This window comes from Falco peregrinus, chromosome W (genome assembly GCF_023634155.1).
Source record: "Falco peregrinus isolate bFalPer1 chromosome W, bFalPer1.pri, whole genome shotgun sequence".
In the NCBI taxonomy this organism is placed as follows: domain Eukaryota; kingdom Metazoa; phylum Chordata; class Aves; order Falconiformes; family Falconidae; genus Falco; species Falco peregrinus.
The window spans coordinates 24,067,583-24,093,804 of NC_073743.1; the positions used below are offsets into that span (position 1 = coordinate 24,067,583).

General features: G+C 50.1%; 1 protein-coding gene across 8 annotated transcripts in view; it reads left to right on the plus strand.

The window, feature by feature from the left end:
- The first annotated feature begins 7,566 nt into the window (after positions 1–7,566).
- LOC129783148 (mitogen-activated protein kinase 4-like) overlaps positions 7,567–26,222 on the plus strand; it is a 47,193-nt gene continuing 28,537 nt past the window's right edge. For 7 of the 8 annotated variants that reach the window (XR_008745133.1, XM_055792960.1, XM_055792966.1 and 4 more), the window contains exon 1: positions 7,567–7,663. The gene's annotated coding sequence lies outside the window, so the exon portion shown is untranslated. Of the gene's footprint in view, positions 7,664–8,354; positions 8,435–26,222 lie in introns of those variants that run through there. The other variant, XM_055792961.1, reaches the window with a different exon arrangement.

Sequence of the window (26,222 nt, forward strand, 5' to 3'; positions counted from 1 at the left end):
GATCCCTTGCAGCTGGCGAGTGGCAGCAGTCGCTGCTCTTGCCCCGGTTTGGTTGAGTGGGTGCTCTGACACAAGCATTAAATCAGACTCGATGTGGGAAGGTGAGGAAGGAGTGAATAAACTGTTATTTCAGGATGCAAGGAGGGTGCTGAGGCCTGGGTGCAGCTGTGGTGAGGTGGGGACAGGCAGGGAGAGCAGCAGGGACAGGCTCTGCAGTCACACACTGGTGAACAAGTGTCTGCAATAGATAGAAAGTGAATGGGTTGTGCTGCTGACACCATTTTCATTGCACAGACTCACTCTCAGAAGCTCGACATCCAGGCATCGTATCTGCTTAGCTGCTCGGTTATGCTTCAAACCAGCCACTCTGCACGGTCCTCTGCTGTGTTATCCAGCCCTGGATTCAGTGTGGCTCCAAAGTATCTCAGGCCCTCCCTCCTCCATTTAATTCTGCATTCCTCGCAGGAGCTGGCGAGAGCTGGGAGTCACACCTGATGGGTTATGTACTCTGACATTGCCTCCTTCAAAGCACTCCCGTTTCGAAGATGCGGACTGTTACAAGCTGTTTCCTTAGTGGACAGCTCACTGGTGCATCTTGGCCAATGCTCTGGTGCCCAGCAGTGGTCTGTGCCTGCAGCCAGGGTCTCACTGCCCCTGTGGGCAGGGTGAGGTGGGCACAGGCAGCTTTGTGCACAGCCAGCTTTGCTACACGAGGATAGAGCCAAGCTAGGGCTGCAGCAGTGGCTCGTTCCTTCTAAGAGATAGAAACTCAAATTCTTGACCTCTCTTTGGTGTTTTAAAGGTAGGGAAGAGTGAGGAAGGTGTGGTGCCTGTGCCAAGGAACTTGGGGTCGGTTTAGGTGTCCTCGGTCATAGCGGGAAGGGGAAGGGCACTGTGCCCCGCCAGCGGTGTTGAAGCGTCGCGATGTGATGGGTGCAGGCAGCTGCTGCAAGGTGAGTGGCACGGAGGGCTGCTTCCCTCCACCGCTGTCTCCACCAGCCAGGGCTCACCTGCCCAGCTGCTTTGTAGACACCAGCATTTAAGTATCTATTCATTTTATAATGCTTTGGGGAGAAATCAGAGCGTGCACAGAGGAGCAAATAGCGCACATGGTGAGTTAGAGTAGTTTAATTTCCCCAGCTTGACACTCCTTGACACTTTCCTGTCCTGCTGTTTTTAATTCACACTTTATTTTTGTACATTAATACTACTCCGGGGCAACTGATCACACATTACTCTCACACACCTCCCTGGGGAATTCATCTTTTCCTGATGGCATCAGTGCAAATGCAGAGTAATTTCAGTGGAGCTGCCAGGGCTAATGCCACTGGACCGTGCTCAAGCGGTGCCCTATACCAGTGTTTACACCAACAGAGAGCTACTCAAACAATGCACTGTAGTAATAGGAGGGGAAAAAAAGCATATGGATTACTAAATGGGTTTTTTGTTGTTGTTGTTATTCCCCAGCCCAACTACTGTGTGCTAGAAATATGAACTGACCTTTACGAAGGCCAACTTGGTTTGAATAGGAGACATGGGCATGGGCGAAGAGCTGTGGCCCAACCATTAATCAGCCTCTCCTCCTTCGGTATTTTTTGTGTGTCCTTTTTCCGCACAAAAGGTTGGAAAGTCAAAGAGCTTTTTAAATATTATATGTTGTCCTTTTTTCAGCCTCTGTTTAGAGAGCTACTCAGTACAGTTTGGAGTTGAGCTGACGGCTGAGGCAAGTGCTGTACCCGGCTCTCTGGGGAGTTCCGCGTGGCAGCTCAGCTGGGCTGAAATCCCCAGGGTTTGGGTCCATCCGCCTGGGCTGGGCAGACCCAGTGGGACCTGGGGTGAGAAGCAGGAGGGAGAGGGTCTCGCCAGTGCATTTTCTACCCTGGGACCAGTACGGAGCCTGTCTGGATGAGCACTCCGCCAATTATCTCAATTTGCTGACAAGGGGGTCCAGCCTGGATGAGGTCATTCGCTGTGGGCTCCCAGCTATTCTGGCTCTATAGCACCCGAAACTCCCCTTGCTCTGCTGCACCAGTTGCGTTCTTCTCCCGGAAAGCTGGGATTTGTTTACTATGCACCAATTTATTTTATTTTCAGTTCAAAATACAAAAAGTACATGGGTTATAGCAACATAATTTGCAGCCTGCTGATTAATAATACAGCTGATGGAACAGAATTGGGCTGCGAGCTCAAAGTGCTGAGGAAAGCTGAAATTTGGTGAGTGGTGTGTACGTGTGGGGTAGGCAGCCTGCAGCCTGGAGAGGAGACTGCCAAGGCAAGAAATGCTGTTTTCTTTTTTGCTGCCTCACACACAAAACCTAGTTCTGTTAAATCCCCTTTGCCCTCACCTGCTGTACAACCTTCCGTCCTTGGAGATGGTCAGGACTCAATTGGAAAACTTTGTGAGGAACCTGATTTGAGGAGACGCGCTCCAAGTGGCGGGGGGCTGGACTAGGTGACTCAGGAGGTCCCTGCTCATATCAATTATCCTGTGGTTCTCCACAAGCACGTGAAAGACATGAAATTCTTGTAACACAGAGCAGTTCCTAACAGTATTCCCCATCTATGTGGAGAGAAGGCAACCTACAAAGTGTTGATGGATTTTTTTTTTAATATTTTTTTCATGAGTCCTGAAATGCCCCCAAAGCCCAGAAACTGGTCTTGGCATCTCTGGAAATTTGGCTGCTTTTACATTGGTTCTTTATTTTATAGAATTTGTTGGCAAAAAAGAGTCTTTATTCTCTGCCTGTTGCATATGGGCCTGTGAAAGCATTAACGGTTCATGCCAGGGTGTGCTGCTGCAGGTCAGCGATAGGCACGGCAGCTACCGACCTTCTGCACCTTGTTCCGAGAGCTGATAAAATATCAGGGATGTGGCTGGAAAAGGCAGCATTACATGTGTCAAAAAGGATGTGCTGAATGTACCATATCCAGCGGGAAACTATGGCACCAGGCTGGCTTGCATTACTTCACTGACATTGCCGAGTTCAGATCTGGCAGGGGATTTTTGAAACTCATTCATGCTCTAGATCAGGGGTCCTCAAACTATGGCCCGCAGGCTGGATACGGCCTCCCAGGGTCCTCAGTCCGGCCCCCGGTATTTACAGAACACACACACACACACCGCCGGGGGTTGGGGGGGGGGGGAAACCAAGCAGCCACAGATGACTGCCTGCCACTTCATCTGCACGCCGGCCCCCTGCTTAAAAAGTTTGAGGACCCCTGCTCTAGATGCTCGGGTCCTGTTCATTTCAGCAGCTAATGATTTAATTTCCTAAATATGTTGGATAAGCCCTGTAACTGGAGACAGAATAATATTATGCAAGATAAACATTTTGCAGTGGGTGTAACGGCATCATTATGCAACTGGAGTGAAATCTACACCTGGACAGGGTGTAAGTCCCCCGGTACAGTCTGCATGTCACCCCTGTGGGTTTTGGCTGCTTTGCCTGCAGAAGGTGTGAATTTCAGGCTCCAAATAAAATGCTCTACATGCTGTGATTAGACAATAAAAATGCCCCCTCTCTCAATGAGAATAAGCACTGGAAAAGGAGACAGCAGAGAAAAGCACCTGCTTCCTGAAGGCATCTGACAGCCTGAGCCTGTAGCGGGAAGGCCAAATTGCCGGGTTTCGGGCAGGGCTAGTGCCTTTCTGCATTTGCCTTACCTGTCCTTTCGGCTATTTGACATGGGGAAGGGAGAGAGCCTGGATTAGAAACCACATTACAGCAGCGTGAAAAAAAGAGATTATCATAGCTCCCAGTATTGGCACATGCTGCAGGCAACAGCGCTGCCTGCTTTGATCAAGTGTGCTGGGTTCCTCCTCACCAATCATCAGGAAATTGATGTAAACAGGCAGGTTTTTGAGAGCTTTGCATCTCCCTGCTTAGAAAGAGACACAATTCCTTGCACATGAAGATGCAGCACAGGCCCATGATTATCTATTCAGTCTCCATAGTGTTTAATTAAAGTTGCTTATCATGTTATCATCCCGTCTCTCTTCACCCTGCTTGGAAACATGCACCCTTGCACCCACCTCACACCAGAGAGCAGCAGCTGCTGTCTCTGTGTGTGCCACAGCACCATTACACACCCATGGGTGCCAAAACCTCCAGTTTATGGCATGTGGTTTGAGTCACACCAACACCACGTACCATAAATATGGTATTTCCAGTCATTACACTTGGCAGCTTCATGATGACGACAAGCCAACTATAGCTGCCTGGAGTTACTGCCATGCAGTCACTCCTTTGAATGGAGACCCCTTTATCTTTAGCGTTCGGGACCAATCCTGCCAAGCTGTGGTGTTTGGTGGTAGTGGTGCGACAGCTGCTCCATGATGCCATTCACAGCACTGCCAGAGTTTGTCATTCACGTGGCACCGCTCTGGGGACAACGGCTAAGGTCCTACGAGATGCTGAGCGCTGCCCTGGTTTTCTGAAGCCCCAGTAATATCCAGCCTTTTCACCAAAACCAAACTTGTATCAACCAAACCCGGCATCCACCCTTTTAAAAGAAAGTATAAATGTGTACGTGCATGGGCATACGCTTGCTGCTTAATTGCAAGAGGCTAGCCTACTTCTTAAAACAAAATGACTCAGTGCCACAAACCAAAGGGTTCAAGCTGCAGAAGAAAAGTCCTCAAATCCCCAGATGACTCCCAGTCAGCACGGATGCAGAGTGTGCTCCCACAGCTTTGGCCTCACCCCACAGCCAGGATCGTAACTTGTTTTCTGTTCCTATATGGCACTTTGCATTGGAGCTGAGCAGAGCCGGCAGCTGCTTTGGTGGTGAAACCTCTCCACAAAATGCTGGGCCTGCGGCATCACCACACAGATCACTGCAATAAAACCCTGACGTGAGATACCAGCCAGCAGGCACGTGGGAGAACATCTTTGCCCAAACAGCCCCATTTTCCTCCATTGAGCTCTTCCCCGGAGGGGTGTGTTTGTCATCTGTGTCACCTGTCAACCAGAGGAATAACCTCCATGCTTGGCTTTGAAAGGCAAAGCTCGCAGTAGCGCGAGGCACATGAAATCAGTTTCCTTGGAAGGTTTTAATGACAACTGTTAATGCTCCTATTCCTCTTTCTTCTCCCTTTCTTTCTCCCCCTTGTATTCACAGGTATAAGCACCAATTCAGCACCTTCTTGCTCACGGGGCAACCAGCTGGGAACGTTTGTTTTAATCTCAGACAGTGACACAGTAGAGCAGGCTCATTACAGACTACTATACTGCCAAAAATGATACACCTTAATTTCCTCCTAATTCCCTGGGTGTTTAATTTACTGGATCATTTTCTCTTTTATTTTTTCTCACCACTTTCCCCTGCAGAAGAGGAGGGAGGCTCGGTTCCTCCAGCTCTAACAAAGCCACACACTTGTCTGGAGGGGATCGATAACTATCGAACTATTGCACTTCCTCCACTTACACAGTTGAAGCAGCTTCCTTTAATTGTTCTTGCCCACTGTAAATACAGAAGAGGGTGTATTTTTTTCCATTGAGGCTGCTCAGCGGGGTCGTGCTACCCAGGAGTGGAAAGACCCCGGCTACCTGGCCTGGAACAGCCCTCGCCCCTTGGGGCGCTGCCCCAAACCTGTTTCTCCTGGGGGCAGGCCCGGGGGAGGGGGGGGGGGAGGGGCAGGCGGGGGGCGCAGGCTGCTGGCGCGGCACAGGCTGGAAAGTCGCGCAGTAACGCCAGTAAATCCCCGCGGGGGCGGGGCGCGGGCAAGGGCGGGACGCCCGGCCGGGATTGTATCCCGGTTCAGGGTGAGGGGTTACCCTGAGGGACGCCGCGAGGTGGGAGCCAGGCGGGATCGCCCCTCGATGGCTCCTCACAGGGACTGTGGCGGGAGGGGGCACCGGGTCCCCCCAGGCGGCTCCTGCCGGGGGTTCCTCCCGGGGACAGCGGAGGTAGCCGCGTAGACCGGATCCCCTCAGGGCTCCGCACCGGGACAATGCGGGGGTAAGCCGGGGGGACTGGGTCCCCTGAGGCGGCTCCTGCCGGGGACACCGAGGGGACACCAGGTCCCCGCCGGCCTCCCGCCGGGGCTCGGCCCCGCCCCTGCCCCTCCCCCGGTACGTGGCCCCCGCGCGGCGGCTGAGGCTGGTGGGTGACGTCAGCGCCGTGCCGGTGCGCCGAGCCGTGCCGTGCCGAACCGAACCGAACCGGCGTGCCGGGCCGAACCGGGCCGGGGTGGGCAGAGCCGGGCCGGAGCGGCCCTGCTGCCACCGCCGGGCCAGCGCGAGACCCCTCTGCCTCGGAGCAGCGGGCTGGCAGCCGCCCTCAGCGCCGGTGCGCCGCCGGGGTGATGCGAGAAAATACAGTGAAAAACCTAAAACTCTGCAGGCAGGAGCTGCATAGATAACAGGAACCATCAACACAGGCAGGAGCCCACTCAACACTTCAAAAGGGACAGTTAGTACAGGTGTAGATGAGCTCCACAAGAATGTAAATCAGTAGCTGATAGAAAGCTTAGAAATAACTAGATTAATAGGATACGGAAAACTTAGAATAATTAAAACTCTCATTGTATGTACAAAGAGGAGCTTCACTGTGTAACTTTGTAAATTAGGCCCGGACCTGCCTGGGGCCCTTTGTACTGATAAGGACCTGGGATGCTCTGTGTGCCGATAAGAAGACACCGGTATGCAAACATCTGTGCCTTGAGATAGGAAAACTGGATCTGTCCTGTTTTTTGGTTTGGAAGAAACTCGAGACACAACTGACTGCGGGAAGAGTGAAGGTGAAAAACTCAGAGCGAGGGAGACTGCTAAGCCTTCATCCTCAACGACCCCCACGACCGCCACCAGGAGACAGTGAGAAAGCGCAAATGGGAGGAAACATGTTAATGACTTCTCGGTAGACTAATTATCCTAACCCGACCTATTCTCGGGCATCTATTGAATATGTATGAATGCATACTTTAAATCACACGTGCACAAAGAAGTCGGGGCAGCAGGTGCTTTTGAAATTATCCACCCTGATGCCTGCCGGTGAATTAAACATACCTGCTTTATAACCTATCCTAAGTTATAGAGTTTAATTCCGCACGACAGGGGGGGCGGGGGGGCACAGAGCCGTTTGCCTCTCTCCGGGTTTACACGTGCTTTACGTGTGTATCCGTGCTTTATGGTACACACGCACGGACCGAGGGGCTCGCACGGCTACGTGGGCGCAGAGCCCAGCCGGTGCCGGCATCCCTGGTGTGTCCCGGCCCCTTCCCGGTGCGGGGGGAGGGAAACCCGCGCCGGGGCGGGCTGCCTCTGCTCGCCGGCTGGGATTTACTCCACCTGAGCTAGACCCTCAGGTCTGAGAGTCAGGCGGGGGCAGCCGCGGGGACCGGGTCCCCTCAGGCGGCTCCTGCCGGGGTTTCCTCCCGGGGACAGCGGAGGTAGCCGCGTAGACCGGATCCCCTCAGGGCTCCGCATCGGGACAACACGGGGGTAGCCGGGGGGATTGAGTCCCCTGAGGCAGCTCCTGCCGGGGACACCGAGGGGACACCAGGTCCCCGCCGGCCTCCCGCCGGGGCTCGGCCCCGCCCCTGCCCCTCCCCCGGTACGTGGCCCCCGCGCGGCGGCTGAGGCTGGTGGGTGACGTCAGCGGCGGAGGAGGGCGCGCGGTGCCGGTACGCCGGGCTGGGCTATGGCGGAGCGGCGCGGCCCTGGTAAGTGCGGCGCCCCACCGTTCCCCTTGTCCCCGTTGCACCTGGGTGTTGCTCCCGCTTCTCCCGTGCCTAGCCGGTGCTGCGGGCTGAGCCCGCCGGCAGTGAGGAGTTTCGGCGGGGGGAACCGGCCGGCTGCCCCGGCGGGGCTTGGCCAGCGCGTCCCCTTGCCCGGGCTCCCGCTTCTGCCCTATGCGGCACCGGAGCTGGGGATCGGCAGTGGGGAGCCCGTGGCACCCGCCCGGGGGGAGCTGTCCCTGCCAGCGCCCGGCGGGGCCGCCTCGTTCTCTCGCGGGGCCTGGCCCCGCTGCCAGCGCCGGGCCTGCCCTGAGACCCCGTTGCCTCAGAGCGGCGGGCTAGCAGCCGCCGGCAGCGCCGGTGCGCCGCCGGAGGGTAGGGGGATACAGAGCCGTTTGCCTCTCTCCGGGTTTACACGCGCTTTACGTGTGTATCCGTGCTTTATGGTACACACGCACGGACCGAGGGGCTCGCACGGCTACATGGGCGCAGAGCCCAGCCGGTGCCGGCATCCCTGGTGTGTCCCGGCCCCTTCCCGGTGCGGGGGGAGGGAAACCTGCTGCTGCCTCTGCTCGCCGGCTGGGATTTACTCCGCCTGAGCCAGACCGTCAGGTCTGAGAGCCAGGCGCTGGAAGTGGCCGGTGGCCATGGGCCAGGCTTTAATGGTGTTAAACCTGCTCCATGTGTGGCGAACGTGGTTTTGGCTGCTGCGTCGGGCGGCACGGTGCCTCGGGAAGGTGCATCCCAGGCAGAGATGTGAGTACCAGAAAGGAGGGGGAAAAGCCCCGACCCTGCTGTCCCCGCAGCTCTGATGGGCTGTCCCTGCACAACGCTTCACCCAGCCGCATCCTCCAGACATGGGGTGGGTTGGGGGAGAGGGGGCCCCCGGGGTTTGGGGTGCTCAGCCTTTTTGGGGTGCTGGAAGTGTTTGGGTACTTGTGCTACATGTGTCTCTTCTGTATGCCGGGGGGAGGAGGGGTGACGCTGCTGGAGTTGGAAGCAGCTGGCTTGGTTTTGGACGTACGCTTGGCTGCTTGCTGAGGGGGTTTCAGTCCCTGCGTTCAGCTCTGTGTTGCCTGCTCCTCGCTGTTAATTTGGCACGTCTAATCCTACCTGGTGTTGGCAACTTCCCAGGAAATGCAGAGTGCTTTTCCCTCTCCCAGTCTGCATTAGGAGCCCAGCCTCCTGCAGGACGAGGCCTGGGGATGGTGACATCTTTTTCACCACCTTGGATGTGAGCAAGGGATGCAACTGAGAGTTGGATTTGCAGTGCACTTTCCTCTTTTTGGATGGACAGATGTCCATCAGGTTGAAGGTGACAAATAGTCCTGTAGAGATGTGTGAGTGAAGGATTGCAGGGGAAGAGCAACCAGGACCATAGTGAGGCTATTACAGGAGCCTGGGCTGGAGTTGCATGTGATATTTCCAGGATAAATTTCGTACCCAGCAGGTGAGCATCAGCATCCTCCCTCTCTTCAAAAGAGGACAGGGTAAAGGGACAATGATAACTGACGTACCATCGATTTCCCTTGTGCTTGAGAGAATCACCACCATGAGCCTCTGCCTGACCTTGGAGCCAAAGCACAGAAAAGTCAGGCTCACCACAGTCCTTTCGCTCCTCAAGCTGAGCCCAGCCTCCCAATGAGGACCAATAAGGTCTGAAATCCCAATCAAATAACCCGTGTTCTGAAAGAAGGATGCTAGGCTGCGAGCATCCTGGCCAGCCTCAAGCTCTCCAGGCCAAGTGCTTCATGTGGATGGTCTCTGTTTATCTCTTCTTCATATCTAGACCAGAGATGTGAAGACCTGCTTCCAGGTGCTGGAGTAGCTTCTCATCCTGCTTCTGGGTACTTCTCCTGGGTGCTGCGCAACTCAGCAAGGCAAAATCACCAAAATTGGCATTACCAGCCAAAATGACCTCTTGATTTTCCAGGTGGTGAGAGGCAGCTCGCTTGCAGTTGAAGCTGTTTTGGTGGGTGCAATTCGTTTGCCTTTGATTGGGTGTCTAAAAGGGTCTGGTCTGAGCTTCCCCCCCCTCCCCCCAATGGAGGGGGTGGGCACCTCCTGAACAGGATTTGTTTCTCCCTGTGGTAAATCTCAGGCGCAGAGCAGGCAAACGCCTTCCAGGGTGCTGGTTCTGACTTGGATGTCTGAGTGAGGACTAAATTTAAATGAGATTAATCTAACCCAGTGCTTGCAAACCTTGGGTTTTAGTTGTTTGGTCTTGATCTTTCCTTTTTTTAGCACGACCCTGTTGTTCTCCTACCACTCAGGCCTTTTTCTGAGGCATAAATAATGCTTCTGAAACTTTCCATGTCCCCAGGTGGGAGGTGTTGCAGAAATGTAACTGCAGGGAAGCGTTTGCAGCTCATCCTCCTGCAGACACAGAAAGCTGGGTTAAAAACCAGCCTGTTAATTTTATTTTAATGGCTCTAAGCAATGGTGAGCCTCCCCCTCCCCACCCCTTGCTCCCAAACCTTGTGCCAACATTTAATTGCTCTCGATCTGGGGAGATGCTATCTCATTTCAAGGTTGAACTTACCTGGCTTCGACTTGCAGCAGGGGGATGTTGTCGTGCCCTTGTCACAAAGGTGACTTGTCACTCCCAGCTCCTTGTCCGCAGTGATCGGGTCACCTTTTCACCTGCTTCTCTGGAATCTGAAGATGCTATAACCTTGTGCTGAGAGACTCCATCTTGTGTGGTTTTTGTGGCTACCCTTGGGACTTCACTGGTGTGACTGTGTTGCCTGGGAGCCGGACTGGATGCAGCTGTGACCTTGATAATGCCATGTGTTGGTGTGAGCTTGCTTTCCAGCTTCTAATGGATGTGTTTCCTGTTGTGCCTTCAAGGATCACCTCCTTTTGCTCTGACGGCATATGCAGAAGAGGTGCCCCGCACTCATCCCAAATCCCTTTCTGGCTCGGGCAGAGATCTCTTTTTCTGGCCTTGTTACTTTGCCACACAAAAATATGATCTGTTGGACTGTGACCTCCACCAAGGTGATTTGGGTCTCTGTGTCATCAACCAACCATCCATTAGTTACTGGCTTTTTTTTGTGTTACAGGTTTATATCTAATATAATCCCCCAGAAGGAATCACAGATGAGACTGAGCAGCAACAAAAATCCCTGAGGACCATGCTTGGCTGTTGGCTTCCCTCACTGGTCTCACCCCATCAGCAGCCATGCTGGGAGTGTATCAGCACACACCTAATTTGTGTGGAGTTGGTTACACCTGGTGTGAGATTCATCCTCAAAATATTATGTGCTTTGGAGAAATATGGGCAAATGCTGTGTCGAGGCAGTTGCCTGCGTCATGCAGCACTGTTAGCGCTCAAAAAAAGTCTTTTAAATAGATCTAATTCCAGGAAACTCAGCTGGCTGATTGGAATTGTATTTTTAGTCTCCAGTTTGTGTAGTTATCTGAAGTTTCTGTCCCACTGTTCTAGCTGGAGCTGACCTCAGGGGTTGCCTGCTGCTCCTGCCTTTCACCTTTCATCCTTTCTTAAAATACTGTGACTACACAAAGTTTCCCTGTGTTTCACCGGTTGATTTTTAAATGATTTCTTTTAGCAGATCCCTGGCAATACTGAAGGCTCTGTCATTAAGGGGTTTTAAGGCAGGTTATAGAGGAAGTTGTTGGGAAAGACCCTGCTTTTGCACAATGGGGTGCACATGGTTAATCTGTAGACTTGTATTTTTCTTGTCCTCTTGGTAACCCTTTTAGCATTCCATTGGCAGCACAGTATTCGCCTCCAATTATACTGGTGGTGCTTATTAGTGAATCTAGCAGCTAACTAATTCTCTATTCCTAGCATGCTTTAAAAGTGACTTACTTTACAATTAATTCTGTTAGCTGTTAAGATGGATTAATGGATTCCTTTAGAGGTCCTCATCAGTCACTGATGTTGGACATTTCTTTTTCAGCGCCATTTCTTTTCTGTCTTCTTTTTCTGTGCCTTTTAGAAAGATCATGTTTCCATGCAGTTTCCACATATTGTTTTTACTAGGATGTTGGGGTTTTTTCATTATTTCACTCTTGCTGCTTTTCTGGGTTTGTAACTTTTGGGGTTTTTGGTAAGTGCTTTAAGGGAGTCACATATTCTCAGCAATGCTAACAATTGCTTTTGGCTTTGTAAAACTTGCCCTTTTAAATTTAGACACTGCTGCCATTATTTTGGGCTTGTAGTTTCTGTAACTAGCACAGAAACAGAAAGAAGCTATAATGGAAGAGGACTTGCATTAGACATGGCAGTTCATTTGGGCTTCATCCTTGTCATGTAGATCTGCTGCTCGTTTGGCAATTAACACTGAAACATGAGCTCTTCCATGTGCCAGCAGTGGCTTCTCATTCAAAAGACTTACCGGTGTGTTCCTTGGGTTTGGTATTGATTATTCATTAGTTGTCTGCGGTATTTTATTTGCCTCTCTGGGTGTATGTATGTGGTGAATAGCGGCAAGATGTCTTCCTTGTACCATTTCAGCTGAATGCATAGAAGAGAGTGAAATTTGGTGCTTGTTGCCCACAAACACACGGCAAATGGTCTTCAAGTGGCTTTGATACCACTGCAGAAGAACATAATGTACTTCATATGGTTTGAATTATTTTGGCATGTTTAAGCACTGAATCTCTTCTTTTGTGCCTTGATGTCTTCATACTCCTCTCCTAGATGACTGCCGCGCCTTTCAGACCTCACCAGCTGTGCTTCCCAGGCAGGCATGATCCCGACTGGTGCAGCCCAGGCTTGGCACTGGGAAGTCGCTGTGTGTTTCCCATGATCAGTGCTAGGGCAGGGTTAAGCAGTGATCCACTTCAAAGGCTTTCCAGGCAGAATTGCATGTGAGGATTTACAGGAGCTGATTTCGGCTCTGCTGAAAGGTGCCAGGATGGCCTTGTGGTCACTCCCAGTCCCTGGAGTTGGATCAGGAGTGGGACAAGGTGTGGGACTGGCTTGGAGGCTGCAGGGGGAATTAGCGCTGTTTGTTCCTGCAGCACTTTGCATCCGAGCTAAGCCTTTCTTTAAAAAGCAGTCGGAGTGGTTGTGCTTGGAACAAGCAGCTCAGTTTCTATATTATACACAACAGTTATCTCTGTAGGAAGCTGGCCAGCCCATGCCGCTGCAGCAGCCCAGAGCTACATGGCTGTTGGTGCGCTTATCCTCGGGGCATTCCTGGGAGGAAGACAAGGAGCAGGGGAACTTGAGGAAGAAGCTTTCCAGAGCACTGATGCGAGTGTTCCTGGGTGGTGTGAGAAGCAGTGCCCAGGTATGTATGTGTCTGTTGGGTCACTTGCAGGGGTGCTCATGCATTTTTCTGGCTGCACAGCTGCTCTGCGGTGAGGAGAGCGGTCCCCTCCTGAGACCCAGTGTGGATTTTCTGTGTGCAGGGGGAAACCTGCATTCTGCTCTTGCATCCTTGGTGCCTTCCTCACTGGCTATGACCTGCCACAGATAAAAAGTTACCCTCAGCTATCTTGAGCTGTTATCTTACTCCCAGGCTGAGCAATGGAAGACTTTCTGACTGCGCGATATCCTAGGGAAGTGGGTTGGCTGTGTCTCAGCTTGATGTTAGGATCCCTCCAGATTCAGGGAAGAGCAAACAACCTCCCCAGGCCAATACCCGTTAGTGTCCATCTGTCCCAACTGCTCAGATTGTTTGTACAACTCAGTGCTTGGCTACACCTGATTTTACAACAGTATTAATTACATGGTAACTGATACACCTGCAACAATTTGCTGTGTAAACTAAGATAAGCCTAATCAAATTTCATGTTTCAGAGTACAGGTTGTTTCCTTCTGGAGGCTTCCTAAGCCGCCCTCCTGAAATCCCTTCCTAAAAGAAACTCTGCAGATCATTTCTGGACCCTGGGAGAGGCTTGTCCCTATGTGTAAGTGAAGTAGGGCCAGGGGAATGCAGCATATCTGCTATGGAGGCATGAGCCTTTCTGCAAGGAGTTGTTGCCCCTTCCCCATCTCTCACTTCTGTGGCTGTTGTGATGCTGCTGGTCCCTCTGGAAGGAGCTGGGGGTATTGCCAGCCCCAAACCATGTGCTCCTGAGGTCTGGGGGTTTATGGAGGAGAGGAGGCAGAAGAAAACGCAGGATGGATCATGTTTGCAATCAAGGTGGAATATTGTTCCATGTCTGCCATCACAGCCCCGTTTGTACCCAGGCCCTCACTGGGGCTGTGTGCTCCATTAACTCTCTCTGCCCTGTCCTGTGAAATATGGAAAGTTTTGAACTATTAGAAAGTGCCTTTGGGTAAAGGGAAATTAAACCCTCCACTGCTGTGAAGAGGCAGGGCTGGAAATGTGAATATGGAAATTGGTTCTGGCTTAAAATGACTTCAAGGACAGAGGGTAGGTGCTGGGCTTCTCAGGATCCAATTCAGTGGGGACCATTTCCAATTAAAATGAGGTCAAGGAGAATGGGAAGGAGGCAGGGGAAAAGTTGTTTCTTTGCATTTCTGTTAGTATTGTAGTTTGAAACGTTGCAACTGGTTTGTCTCTTCTACAAGCAATGAATCTGATCAGCAGAGCATTTCAGATAATTTCTGTTAAGAGTGACATTTCTTTTTCTCTCTGGGAATTCTGGTTTTTCCTTGTTTGTTTTTTGTTTAATTCGAGGTTTTTATCAACCTCAGAAAAGCCTTTCCCCAGAGCTTCAAACAAGCAGGCCAGCCTTAGTTTCCTTCCACGTATCTCCCAGACTGAGCATGGCCAGAAGTACAGAAATGCTATAAATTAGAAATAATTATGTGCTTTTAGTAGGGCAGCAAGCATGGAGCAGACTGCTGCTGTTTCTGGGAAGGTAGGTGAGGCTTGTCTTGCTGAGGAAAGCTGGGAGCAGGAACGGGTGGCCAGGGAGCTGGTAGGGGAAGCCAAAAAGGGAACCTCATAAAGCAGAAGTGCTTGTGGGGTGGAGAGGAGCAGGTCTTGCAGCTCCTGGAGTTGCTGCTAGGTCGAAGGGGATGCTGCAGGACTGGGGGCAGATGTGCATACAGCTGTGCTAGCAACAGCAGCTGGCACATATTCCTTGCTCTTGCATGCCTGTACCACCATTTGCTAAACTTCAGTGAGACACTTTGTAATGTAAAGATGAAATTTCATGCGTGCATTTCTCCCCCCTGTGTTTGCTTTATACCTGAGGTCAGGTTTGGGTTGTCTGGTAGCAGAGGTGAACAAGGACATGTGGTTTGATGAAACTCTCTTTTAGGAAAATAAAGCTTGAGTCGAAACCGGTGGCTGTGAAGGGATAGCGATACACACAGTATCATTGCTGAGTCATCTCCTTTCTCGCATGAATAAGGAGCAAGGAAATATCAAAGGGCATCTTGATGGACTTTATGTTTGCCGAACAATAGCAGTGCTTGATATCACTTGTAGTGGAATGAAGCTGGGTTAATTAGCATTGATAATATACAACTGTGGGCTGGCTTCAGGGGCAGTGGGTTGGCTGATGTAGATAAGGTGCAGCTGTGGCTGGTTCTGTTAAGTGGTTGAGAGCCAGTGAAGAGACAGCAGCTGGGGAAGAAGCAAGAGAAGGGAGAGAACACGCGCCCTGAATGAGGAGAGACTAGGAGAAGGCAGCAGAGGGACTGGCATGAAGAGTGTGTTGGTATGTGATGGTAAAAGACCTTGTTGCAGCTTGATAGTTTGGAGAGTGCTGTGACAATTACTGACTCTGTCTTGTCTCACATTCAAGCTTCACCTGAGTCTTATCTGCTGTTGTTATTAGACAGGGGCTCATTCAAAAAGCAATAAATTCTGAGAGTAACGAGGTGGCTGCATCTGTTCCCAAAATACCTGCTTGATTTTAGGCACAACAGGTGCCCATGCCATCTGCGTGCCCCTTTGGCACTGGGTTTTGCCTAAGGTTTCAGTTGCATTGCTGCATCCCCTGACACTAAAGTAGGTGAGCAGGCAGAACAGCTCAGCTCAGCACAAGCGACCTCAGATTTCTGCTAAATACCAACTGATTAACAAAGTGTAAATGCTGCAGAGAGCATTTTGCTGAACTGGGTGAGGATGGAAGAGACAAGCAAGATTGTTATACCAGCCCGATTAGTGCTGCTAAAGGAGTCTGATCACGGCACTTGAAGGGCTTCATTATCTTGTATGTTTAGAGAGCACTGAGGCAATTCTGTTTTCAGGAAAGGCTTTTACAGTCTTTGTCTCCTTAAGTCATTAGAAATGCCATGATCTTATCAGTTAGAAAGATTAGTCTAAGGATTAAAAAAAATAATACATCTCTGAACTGGAAAGCTAATTGCCGCTTGCTCTTCAAATGCAGCAAAATGGGCATAGTGTGTTTTGGAAAAAGGGAAGGTGTTTGAAGGAAATACTGAAAAGATGTTACATGAAAAAGTTGTGTGTTTCAGCAGATCCCAGGAGCAGTCACAGGATTAACGCAGTAGCTGAACAGCTAGGGAAAAACAGTCATGGCAAAGTTTGGAAAACTTTTTTCCCTACAGAGGAGCATGGGTTAGTACTCTGCTCATCTCACCTGCTTCATTTCACCAGTCCAGTGAGACTGAGGAGGACAGTTAGTCCTGCATACCCTAGGAAGGGTATGGGGATGTGGCTTTTAATGCAGGACATCCCCTGCTGGGGATGCGGGATGCCTGTCCCCCATGAATTCACCAGATCTCCCAATGATTTGGACCAGCATCCTGGAATCTAAGCTCATCTCTTAATGCTGGCCTCTTTTATCTGAATAAATCTCATGTGCCTGCTATTACTCAGGCAGAAAAAATAATCTTTATTGCCATAATGTTTGTCAGCTTTCCTTCATCCCAGCAAAGTACTGTAAGATCTGCAAAATACTTTAGAAAGCATTTTTTGAGCAATAGATATTGAAAGGGGGGAAAAAAAAAAAGTAAATCTCTGAGGCTCAAGTCTTGCAAACCAAACCACTCAGTGAGGTTTTCTTGGCATGGTTCCTTTTGCAAAATGGGTATCTCACCGCCCACTGGAGCCAAAAGTGAAGAAATGGATTAAGGCTGTGAAATTGCTCCATCCTGATCACTCTTTTATGGCCCTGTGTAGAGCAGAAGGGATGTTTCAGAGCAATATTTGATAAGTGCTGGGCACTGGGGGGTCTAGAGCCCCAGCTGGTGCAGAGGACCTTAATTGCATTGCTCTCAACGAAGCATAGGGCAGGCTGATGCTCTAGCCCTGCGTTTAAAGCATCAGATTTGAAAACAGCACAAACCAGGCCAAACTTTCAGCAGCCTCCCAGTTTTGCTGTGGAGCTGCTGTCTTACTCCATCTCCTCCCTTCTGGGCACCCAGGTCTTGATGGGGAGCAAGATTGTGCCCAATTCAGATGATCCTCATGTAGCAGGCAGTGATAGCCAGGCAGCAAGCAGGCAATGCTCCACTTGTGCTCCTGTGAGGTGCTGTTTGGGTTTTGCTACATATGTTCACCTCCTGTTTACATCTTCTTTTATTTATTTTTTTTCCAACAAAAATGTTGTGGTGGAACATTTCTTCTTCTGAGTGGTGGTCAACTTGGACACGAAGTAGTGTCTGAGGAGCATAAGCCCCATGTGGGATGGAGCAGATCTTCCCGGGGCTCTGGAGGGCTCTGGTGCATGGTTGCACCCTCTCAATTTTCTCATTCTGGTTAAGACTCCTTCTGGCATGAAGAATATCAACTTTGTAACTGTCTTAATTACATCTAGGTAGCAGCTGGGGTGGTATGTCCCAAAACAGACTGGTTGCCTGGTAATGGGAGCCTGTGGTGGAGTGAACCCAGCACAACTGAGCCTGATCCTTGTTGCAGAGAGCTGGGTACAAGGGCTGGAGGACTGGCTGGACTTGTTTCCCCACTCACTACAACTCTGTTAAAATTTAAGGGTAAAAGTGGGAGGAATGGAAGAGAAATTTGCTATCTAAAGCTTAATTCGTTTTTAACCTCAAGCATTAGCTGGGGTTTGTGCAAACCGTTGGCAAGGCAATTAAAGTGACTTTTTAATGGGTTATTTTTGTTGCTTCACCAGGGTGGGAGCTAAAGATCCCAGACTGTGAGCTGCCTGGGGTAGGGGTCATCCTTTTGCTGTGCTGCTCTGATGCTTAATCCCTAACTGGGTTTTATTCACAGTCGCGATGAGAGAGAGGCATGGAGATGCAGCTGGATAGAACATGTGGAGAAAAATGTCTGGGCGTCAGTCCCCAAGGCTCCAGCTTGGATCCATCCTGGAAAAGAAGTGTAAAGGACTTTGGACGTTGCAGTGTCCAGTTTATTTTGAAGTTGCTGGCTATTTTGGTAGAATGATAGAATGTATTGGGTTGGAAGGGACCTTAAAGCCCAGCCAGTTCAAACCCCCTGCCACAGGCAAGGACACTTTCTGCTTCTGCTAGACCAGGTTCCTCCAAGCCCCATCCAGCCTGGCCTTGAGTGCTTCTATGGATGGGTTTTTGCAGGAGTAAGCTCCAAGGACAAAAAGCAATGAAAATAATGGCCTCTCTGAGAGTTCCTCTTAAATCCTGAGGGTAGTTAGGAGAAAATGAGAGTGAGTATGCAAGCGCTGGGTTTTCTGAGCAAGAGTGCAGTGACTGTAAAGCAGATCCATCCCTCTGAGCACCAAGCAAACATCTGTCTGTCTGTACCTCATGCTACTGCCACGCTCTCTGTGGGACACAGTTCCTGCATCCCATGTGGTGAAGGATGCCATGATGAAGCCTAATTTCAGTCTTGTTTGGGAGACACCTTCCCAGATATGTGCCCTGTCTTCAGCTGGGGAAGAGGACTTAGGACTTGTCACCTCTGTAGGGCTGTGGGGTGGGGGAGCACAGGTGCCCCAAGGGCACCAGGCACAAACCCTAGCGTATTCATCCAGGATCATCCTGGCCTCATGTTTTCCTCTGTTAGTAGTGTGTGTCCTGTGTTGCTCGTTCCCTCCAACCTTTGAGTCTGTTTCACAATATGGCATTGGAGGAATGCAAGCTTGGGTCTGGCTCAATTCATTTCTTGTGCAACTCAACCAAGAGAAACCAGGGATAAGACTATTTGTCTCTGCAATATTCATTCATTCAGCTACTGCCTGCATTAATGCACCTCTGTTGCCTTGCTGTCTCTCTCCACCTAGGTTATTTAGAGGAATGCTTTCTAAAAATAGCTGCCTGATTTGATGTCTTTCTCGTATTATTCTGTGTAGCACTAAAAGCCTGCCTAGAAAGGCTGTCCAGTTCATTGATGTTCCCTTAAAATACAGCTAATCCACGTAATCTTATTATAGTAGTAGGTGATTATACTGAGAGCAAGCTTTAGCAGTGGTCCAGCAAAGCCTTTTATTCCCCATCTATTATCTGGATGGCTAAAACTCACTGGGAGTGTGTTTTGGTTTTGCTTGGGCTATTTTAGGACTAGGACTTACAACATTTTTGTTTTAATTCTCTAGAAAATCTTATGCGTTATTTTTGATGATGCTGGCACATTTCTGCCACTGGCTTTCAGCTTTGCGGACTGATGACATCCCATGACTATGCTCCATGGTCTCCCCAAATCACTGGGAAGCATTGAAACCTTTTTTCCAGAGTGGAAGAGAGAGAGCTTTGCTGTGTGAAATTTAGTGTGGGATTCCTGGTCTCTGGCATTGTTTTGGGGGTGTGGAACCTTGTGGCCCTGCTCTTTAGGGAGTCAGATCAAGGAAGGGGCTGAAGTTTGGGATGCAGAGTCTCCGTCATTGGGAAGGACCAGCCTTGCTCCCCCAAGCAGATTGGATGTACAGGGGCAGGTGGGCTGGATGTGTGAGTCAGGCTGTGGGGGCTGCCCTTTCCAATTGTGCCTGGAGATAATGTGGGGCAGAGGTGTGCAACACAGAAACCTGGCCATGAATGAGGGCTTGTCTGTAGGAGTGGGGAAGCAGTTTGGGCTTGAAGTGCAGCTCAAGCCTGCCCTTGAAGGTGAACATCTAGGAGACATTGCTGCCTAAACCCCCGTGCACTTGGATCAAGGACTGACTCTTCAACACTAGCCAAATATCACAGAGCTTATGGTGAAATGCCACATCTGGACAGCCTCCTGGACATATGATTGATTCTCCGTGAGGTTTTAACTGTGCTGGTTATGATGGGTTACAGGTCACGTTCTCTGCATACTTGATTGAGCCGTGCTCAGTGGCTGTGCCTCTTGGTCTGGCTGCCCCCAGCACCTTGGGGAGCATCGGTTTGGGCCATTGCCATCCCAGAGGTTTGTTCGTAGATGGATGTCTGATTGCTCGCTCCTCTCAGATGATGGAGACAAGAGCATGTGGCTGGAGGTACAGCTCCTCCAAGCCCTCAGTGGTGCCGCCTGGGTGGAGAGAGGTATCTGGGGTGTTTCTGCCTGGGGCGCTAGGCCAGTCTGCACCACATAGTTTTACCCCCTTTCTTCTCTCTGTTGCTGCAGGAGCATCTCTCTTGCTATGTTGGGGCTGCAGCAGTGTGGGGCCATCACTGCGGGGCTGCAGTGGGGGAGGAGTGAGGGTGGAAACCTTTATGAAATGGTTTCTGCAGGCAAATGCAGGGTTTTTTTCCTCTTCTTAAAGCCTGTTTTCATTGTTTTCCCAAGCTGAGTGCAGATCTGCAGGCGGTCCAGCCCTGTCCCCCCCAAAAAACTGGATGAGATTTGTCAGTGAGCAGAAGGATTAAGGGGAGGTTACAGACAGGCTCTGAGAGACACAAGTGCAAGCACTTTTACAAGATCCCAGCACAGTGTTTTCAGAGGACATCAGGCTCTCTGCTCACGGAGGTACCTCTCAGAGCCCATGGAGGGGTAGGGGAGAGTCAAAGAAGTCACTCTATCTCTTTGCATGCTGGCATATGCTGCACATACCTCCTTTGGGGCAAATTCCTGGTGTGGGCTCCTCAGTCACAGTAAAAAAAATCTCTAGGGCTGTTTCTGTATCCTTTTAATTATTTTTTTAATAACTGTCCTGCCTTTGCTTATCTTGGTTCAGCCCCTCTGGTGATAACACAGGCAAAGTCCTGACCTGTGGTATCCTGGGGAGAAAAGGCCCAGCTCTCCAACAAAGCGCCAGCAGAGAACAGGTAGTCTTGTCTCTTTAGAAGAAAAGACTGTAGGTGCCAAACCAAAAGGGCAAAGTGATTTGCCCCGATGAGGTATTGTGTTTCCACTCTGATTTATGGCTAGGGGAGAGGCTTCGGAGTCATCCGTTCTAGGAATTGCTTTATTTAGGTAACGGAAATAATTCTTCTGGTTTTAAATTGATGTGTTGTCAGCCATTAAAAGCTCATGCAGCATGAAAACCACAGCTGGCAGGACTAGGGCTGAGGAGGGAGCAGGATGGAGGCGAGGCTACAGGTGCAGCAAAATGCACTGGCTATGATGTCTGTCTGTCCATCATGGACTGCTTGACACAGGTGGATGCCTTCATAGAGATGGGGCTGGGCTTTTCCAGCTTGATACCATGTCAAATAAATGTACTTAGGCTGGTGGGAGAGGGTGCGTTGGCTGCGGGGCGCCTGTACTGAGCCATGTTTGTTCAAGGCACTGTCTGGTTTCTGTCTGGCTGTAGACTGTCAAGCCCAGAGTAGCTTCAAGTGCTGGGTACCGCTGGGAAACAAGACCTTTCCCCATGTCTTGCCTGTGTTCAGCTGCTCACAGCCCCCTGCCACGGCTGATTTACCAAAATCCCTGGCCAGACAGGTGGCTTTCCTGCAGAGCTTAAAATCCCTGCGAGTGTCAGCAAGTTCTTAATTGTTTTCTGTTCTTTCTGTGAACTAATGAATGTTGTCTGATTTTTTTTTTTTTTTTTTTTTTTTTTTCCTAGTGTAAATTGGCTTGGCCACAAGCGCCCTAGTTGTTAAGGAGGAAAATTCCTATTTTCCTGTGAGAGGTTTGGGCAGCAGAGGTGGCTTTGCTGTGCTGGGTGATGCTGTTCTGCTCATGTACGGTCCAGGGGTATACATGGGAAAATTGTGTGTGCTTTACTACCATTCAAGCTAGGACTCCGGGTTAATTTTTGTGCTGTTTCCCTTTGGTTTTGCCTTTTCCCTCTGGCTTTTCCCACAGGCTCACGGAGATTTTGTCTTCCTTCTGGGGCAGTGCTACTTGGTGCCTTCTGGCCTCTAGCTGCTGGCAGCTCTGCCCATCTTATCAATGGGTTTCTGTTTGGTTCCTGGTATTAAAGGCATCTGATAAGTAGTGTTTTTGGAGAAACGGGTATACGATTTGCTCCTGAGCTGGTTGCATGGCTGTTGTTTGGTACAGCCGGGTTGTCAGGGCACAATAGATTCCAAAGGAAAAAACTCTTCATGAAAAACAGGTTCCTTAGATCACCCAAGGTACCTGATGTGCTGTGTGTTGGCACCTCTAGTGAAGCTGGGTGGATAAAACTCATGTTTAGAAATCTGGAGCGTGCTCATTGGTTTGACTGCAGTTGTGTCTGACTCTTTGCTATAAGCAGCTCTGGTGTAAGAGGGTCTGATTCTGCCAGGGGGGAGGACTGTGTTGGTGATAATTAGCAAGAGCTTCACTCAGAGGAGCTCACAACAGCAGCTCTCTGCAGCTTGTTTTTAGAGAGGTCTGAGCACTTGCCAGTGTTGGTGCATAGGCTTGTGATGCTGTCTGGGGTTCCAGGGTGGGGTGTCTGGAGACCCCAGCACCAAGGTAGCTGAGGACACACAGCACAAGAGTATCACTTGTTCTTTAGCAGCCCCAAAAGGCTGAACAGTTCCTGTTGTTGGCTGTGTTCATCATGAGGTTTGGGGATCAGCTCATTCCTCTGAGATCAGACTGGTTTTGTTGGGGTGGGTTCTTGCCCCCCAGTTTTCCTGTTTCCCTGGGATCCACATCTGGTCTCCTGATGTGCTTTTTCTCCTGGGAGGGCAGTGCAAAGCGCAGCCTGTAGGCGTCAGGGTGTGTGGAGGGTCTCAGGGAGGGGCAGGGCATGAACCCCCCAGCGCTGTGATAGAAACTTCGTATTCCTGGGTGATGCAAGAGGTTGCAAAGCAGGGAACCAGATCCTGTAGTTACAGTTTGAGCTGCAGAAGGGAAGAGGCTGTTTGCCAAGACAAGAGCAGAGACATTGCCTTTACTTGCGTTCCACCCTGAAGAGTGATGTTCCCCGGGGCTCTCTGCAGGATGTTCCTGCAGAACTGAGCACCAGGAGCCCATGTTTATTGATGGGAAGGACTAATTAAATTTCAGCCTTGAAGTTGCTGGCCTGGAAGCTAAGAGCTACAGGAGACTTGCCTATATTTCCCTCTGCTTCAGTAACTCCATTACTGTGACTAAAGCTTGGAGAGATTTCCAAGAGACGTGTGAGTCCATCACAGGAGCAGCAGGCACCAAGCCCCCTGGTCTTGGTCTGCTGCACCCTCCGCTGCAGGGTCTCTGCAGCCCGGCTCCTCTGAGTGGGAGATGGCTTCCACCATGCATGGTAGGGATGATGCCGCTGTGCCATGGGGAGCGGCAAGGCAGAGATAAAGGACATTTGAAAGGCTTTTGCTGGGTGGGGGAAGGATGCTGGGGAGAAGAGAAGGAATGAAAAAATGAACCTCATCATACTCCTGCTAGATCTACCTTATACGGGAATCAATAAGCTAAGCCCATACCGATGAGCAAAGCCCCTGCTAGACCCCTCCTGCTTGGTAGCAGAGTGTTTTATCTTCGGCCCAGTTGAAAAGGCTGTTGAGGTGTAATGGTTTTCAGGATCCAGCCCTTTACAAGTTGTTCAAGTGAGAGATGGCTGTTATCCTCCTTTAATTAGCACCTGTGGTGCTTTGTTAATAATGGTCACCTTGTTAGGACACTTGAGATTTAATGAATTCATGCAGGGGTCCTCAAACTACAGCCAGCGAGCCGGATACAGCCCCCCAGGGTCCTCAATCCGGCCCCCGGTATTTACAGACACCCCCCCGGCCCCCCCCCCCCGGGGGTTGGGGGGGAAACCAAGCAGCCGCAGATGACTGCCTGCCACTTCATCCACATGCCGGCCCCCTGCTTAAAAAGTTTGAGGACCCCTGAGCTAGAGACATCACCAGTGCTTGGAGCGGGTTTGGTGAGAAGGGAAAGCTCATCAGAACGTCACAGTCCGGTCTTGCGCTGGGAAATGCTGGGAGTTTGCTGGGAGACAGCAGCAGAGAGCCTGTGTGAGGGTACCCAGAGCCCCCCCTGAACCTTCGGAGGAGTGAAGGGAGCAGAAAGGTCAGTGCAGATCCCAGCAGCAATGTGAGGATAAATGTTTTCCTTGCACAGAGTGATATGGGGGAGAGAGAGAGGAAGAATAAAAGAAAACTTAATTCCATCGTCCTTATATTTTATGGCACAAGGGGTCCCAATTATAAAATCTCTGCATCTGTGCAGAAGCAGCTGCTGTAGCTGCAGTCAGTGAAAAAGTAAGCAAGAGGTAAATTATGAACACTGAACATATTTTACAGTTTCAGAGAGGGAACATGTCTCTACATTTCCCGCATTATTCTTACATGCACAGTGTTTCTTGGGAATTTGATTGTATAATTCTCCCTATAAGTAACCACATCCCTTCCTTGGTCACCCCTCTGTGCCTAGGTGACTGGAGGGCAGGCTGGTGGGAGCATGGGCATCGCAGGAGTTCCTGACCCTTCCCTCTGTCTGTGCTGCAGGTCTGATGACTTTGACCTCACACATATTTATTAAATCAATGGGATTTATTGTCTGCAGAACAGGAGAATTTTCCAACAGAGAGAATTTTGGTATGTGCTTTCTGTAAGTACCCCAAAGCTTTCCTAGCTTTAAACTAGGATAGGTAAGAGGTAGGAAAGGGCATGGGAATAGAGTTAGCACTCAAATATCTAAAAACTAGTGTCCCTTTGTGTCTTACTGTATTGCAGCACCCCAGCAAAACCTTCTATTGAGCACATGAGCAAAAGATTGGCGCAACTCCACCAATATCAATGAGTCACACTTATTTTCCCTGCACGCTGTCTTGGTGTAACCACAAATTTTCTTACTTTCTGCTCCTAACCCTCTGTTGTGCTTCAGGACTTGTCGGCTGTATTCTGCTGCAGTTTGCCCTGAAGCTCCCATTGAATTCAGCTTTTCAAATGGATGGCAGATCCTGGCCTCACCAGACTGAAAAACCCCTGGGACTCTGGTTCATCATTCCATGAAAATAGACTATGCTTTCCACTGTCTGCAGCCAAATAGCATCATTGCTGGTTTTATGACCGCTGTTGGTCTCAGCAGCTATTTTCATTAGGCTACTGAAATAATACTTTTTCATTACAATAGACTTGGAAAACCAGGAAGAGAGGAAAAACTGGGATTGCTGATGGTGCAGCTGGCATCCTGAAATTCCCCCTTGGTTAGCTGTAGTACTGTAGTCAGTGAAAATGCACATTTAAATAGCAGAGGGTTGTTTCCCTGCTGCAGTTTCCAGGCATCAGCTGCTCATTTAACTTGGGAGCAGCATCCAGGTTGTGTGCACGTTTTATTTCATTTCTTTAGTGCTGCTAAGGAAATAACCAGTTAGAAATTATGTCTGATGTAGGTAATGGAGAACATTGGAAAAATAACTCCTGTAGCCTCTCAGGGAAGGCTGGTCAGCCTGGTCTCTTGAGTTTGCTGTTAGCTCGGCCGGAGGAGGCAGAGATAAGAACAGAGATGGCATTCAGTCCCGTGGGAGCATGCTGTGTCCCTTGGCCGTGGTGCATCTCCCTGTATTCACTGGCAGCTTTTCCCTGGATGGCTCAGTGAGAGGGACCCAGCCACAAGAGCGAGGACAGGAGCATGGCTTGCCATCCTCTGGGGCCATCCTTTCAGGAGTGATTCTGCCTTGGCCCCTCTAATTACAGAAGATGCTGTAGGGTCATCACTCAGCCAGGGACTGAGACATAGCCAGGAGCACCACAAAGGCCAGGGCTTTGCTCATGAGATAAAACAGGGCTCTTTCTTCCCTTTTAGTTTCATGTATTGCATTTTCCCTTTCACTTTTCACTGCTTCTAGAACTGTACTAATTATTAATAATTAAGCTGATGAGGCAAAACTTGTTTTCCTTCAGCATGGGAGTGTGCACTGCATCCTGTCCAGGCCTACCTGGCCTCAGTGACACCTGTGGAGTGCTAAAAAGCTGAGAAGTGTGGTGAACTCTGGGTGATGGGGCTGAGAGGCGAGATATAGAGATGGATCTCAAACCCAATGTGGCATCTTGTTGAAGCATGTTGGCCCAAGCCCTATTTCACAGAGTTCCCTTTGCCAGGAGGAAATTTTTGCTACATTTGGGGGGTTTTCTTCCTCAGACATCCAGGAGACCCGTGCAGTGGCTGAGGTCTTCAGTGCAGCCTTAGGAAACTCAGGTTAGTCACCCCAAGTGGAAAAGTGCTGCGATGAAGAGACAGGCTGTTGCTTGATGCAAGCAAGATGTCGATTTATTGTACACAATCACGAGTTTATATATATTTTCAGAAGCCGCACGCTTTAAACAGATTGGTTCTTTAAGCTAAGCATTACATACTAGGCAATCCCTGATTGGTGGTTAACTACAAACAAAGGACACTTTAAGTAAGTGTTTACAGTCATCAATTAACAGCAAGGTGTTACCTCTCCTTGGGCCATCCGT